The sequence below is a fragment of the Tachyglossus aculeatus genome, chromosome 7 (assembly GCF_015852505.1).
Source record: "Tachyglossus aculeatus isolate mTacAcu1 chromosome 7, mTacAcu1.pri, whole genome shotgun sequence".
Classification (NCBI taxonomy): domain Eukaryota; kingdom Metazoa; phylum Chordata; class Mammalia; order Monotremata; family Tachyglossidae; genus Tachyglossus; species Tachyglossus aculeatus.
In genome coordinates, this window is record NC_052072.1 from 57341333 (window position 1) to 57344116 (window position 2784).

General features: G+C 46.7%; 1 non-coding gene across 1 annotated transcript; it reads left to right on the forward strand.

The window, feature by feature from the left end:
- The first annotated feature begins 413 nt into the window (after positions 1-413).
- LOC119931225 lies at positions 414-551 on the forward strand. The gene has a single exon (XR_005452079.1). It is a non-coding gene; the product is annotated as a small nucleolar RNA SNORA7 (small nucleolar RNA).
- Positions 552-2784: the final 2233 nt, after the last annotated feature.

Consider the following 2784-nt stretch of genomic DNA (forward strand, 5'->3'; position numbering starts at 1 on the left):
CGGGATACATGTTCGCAGCTCTAGGCTTGACATCAAACAAAGACACTGGCCTCCAGAATTAGGCAAGTGTTGCAACATTTACTTCTATGCAAAGTGCACTTTTAGAGTCAGCCCCCCTGGCTCCCTCTGATGGTGACCAGTTTAGCCCACCTGCCACCCCCTGACCTCTCCAATCCTGCCCACTTCACAACTCTTTAAAACTCAAACTGCTGATGGTAACTTCAAAAATTTTTTGTCCTGTTTCTCTGAAGCCTCATTGTGCCCTCCCACATGGCCCCAAATCTGCCCCCTTGTCCCTGGGATCTCCTCATAGTCCATTAGGCCCCACTCCCTGCAATAAAGTGCACTTCCTTAAGCACAAATGAGAAGATCTATATAGTTACAATATTTACTGAGTACTAACTAGGTTCTCCCCCCTCTTAGGGTCACATCTGGAGAGTTCCCGGTACTCTACCAGTATCGACTACGGAAGAAAGAGTCAAGCAGAGGCATACCCATTCCATTCCTAGCTTGGCTAGTGGCTAGCAAGTAGAAGGCAATCTGCTACAAGTCAAAACTCACCTGTGCGGGGCAGCAGTGCATGGGAAAGAGTCGAGGGTGGAGACTCAAGTTTGCAGTGCAGAAGCAGTTAATGGTAAACCACTTCCATATTTTTACCAAGAAAACTCTATGGATACACTACTAGAATGACTGAAGGTGGAAGTGGGGCTTTCTGGAAGAGATGTGTCCATGGCATTGCTTTGGGTCAAAGACAACTTGACAGCATGACAAGACAACTAGGCTCTAAGCAGAAGCTCCTGACCTCTGGACTCGAGACACTCAATTAGCTCTTTCCTCCTTATTTATCCTCCCTCCTGTCCCACTATGAGCCAGCCCATGCACTTTGATTCTTTATTACCAACCCACTCTGTCTCTTGCTCTCGCCTCACCTACCATTGACCCCTTACACACACCTCCACTCCTGCCTGGAACTCCCTCCCCCTACATATCTGTCAGACTAATAATAATAATAATAATAATAATGATTGCATTTGTTAAGCACTTACTATGTGTGAAGCACTGTTCTAAGCACTGGGGGGATACAAGGTGATCAGGTTTTCCCACAAGGAACTCACAGTCTTCATCCTTGTTTTACAGATGAGGTAACTGAGGCCCAGAGAAGTGAAGTGACTTGCCCAAAGTCACACAGCTGACAATTGGCAGAGTTGGGATTTGAACCCATGACCTCTGACTCCAAAGCCCATGCTCTTTCCACTGAGTCACGTGGCTTCTCCCCATTCTCAAAGCTTCACTGAAATCATATCTCCTTCAGGAAGATTTTCCAGATTAAGCTTTCCCCTGCCACCCTGTCCCATTTTCCCTCCGTGCTTCCTCTCCCATGCACTGTCTCACCTCCTAACCACTTAATCCCCCCAATCATCCCTACTCCCACAGCATTTAGGTACATATCCTCACTGACCACCTTACCTCCTGTTTCTTCCCTTTCCAGTCCATATTTCATTCTGCTGCCTGATTTTTCCAAAAAATGTTTCATCTAGAGCTCCCCACTCCTCAAGAACCTCCAGTGCTTGTCCCTTCAGCTCCTCATCAAATAGGTACTCCTAACCATCCATTTTAAAGCACTCAGTCAGCTTGCCCCTTTTCTTGCTGATCACCTACTACCTCCCAGCCTGCACACTTCACTCCTCTAGCTCTAGCTTGCTCACTGTGCCTCAATCTCATCTGTCTCATTGCCAACCCCTTTTTAATAATAATGATAATAATAATAATAATAATAATAATAATAATAATGGTATTTACTAAGAGCTACTATGTACCAGGCACTGTACTAGGTGCTCAGGTTGATACAAGCAAATCAGGTTGGACACAGTCCCTGTCCTATGTGGGGCTCAGTCTCAATCCTCATTTTATAGTTTAGGTAACTGAGGCACTGAGGAGTAAAGTGACTTGCCCAAGGCCACAGAGCAGACAAGTGACAGAGTTGGGATTAGAACATCCCTCCCTCTGGCCTGGAATTCTCTCCCCCTTCAAATATTCCAGACCACCCCATTCGCCATCTTCAAAGTCTTATTAAGCCTCTTCTCCAAGAGGTCTTCCTTGATTAAGTGCTCATTTCCCTGACTCCCTCACCCTTTTGCATCATTTTTGCCCTTGGATCTGAATACTTTGGGCACTAGGTATTTACCCCACCTTCAGGCCCACAGCATTTAAGTACAGAACTGTATTTCATTTATATTAATGTCTGTTTCTTCCTTTAGATAAGCTCAGTGTGAGTAGGGAACAACAGGCAGAAACTTCTCACTCTCGGCTTCAAGGCTCTCCATCACCTCGCCCCCTCCTACCTCACCTCCCTTCTCTCCTTCTACAGCCCAGCCCGCACCCTCCACTCCTCTGTCGCTAATCTCCTCACCGTGCCTCGTTCTTGCCTGTCCCACCGTCGTCCACTAGCCCACGTCATCCCCCTGGCCTGGAATGCCCTCCCTCCCCACATCCGCCAAGCTAGCTCTCTTCCTCCATTCAAGGCCCTACTGAGAGCTCACCTCCTCCAGGAGGCCTTCCCAGACTGAGCCCCCTCCTTCCTCTCCCCCTCCTTCCCCTCTCCAACCTCCCCTGCCTTACCTCCTTCCCTTCCCCACAACACCTGTATATATGTATATATGTTTGTACGTATTTATTACTCTATTTATTTATTTATTTTACTTGTACATATTTATTCTACTTATTTTATTTTGTTAATATGTTTTGTTTTGTTTTCTGTCTCCCCCTTCTAGACTGTGAGCCCAC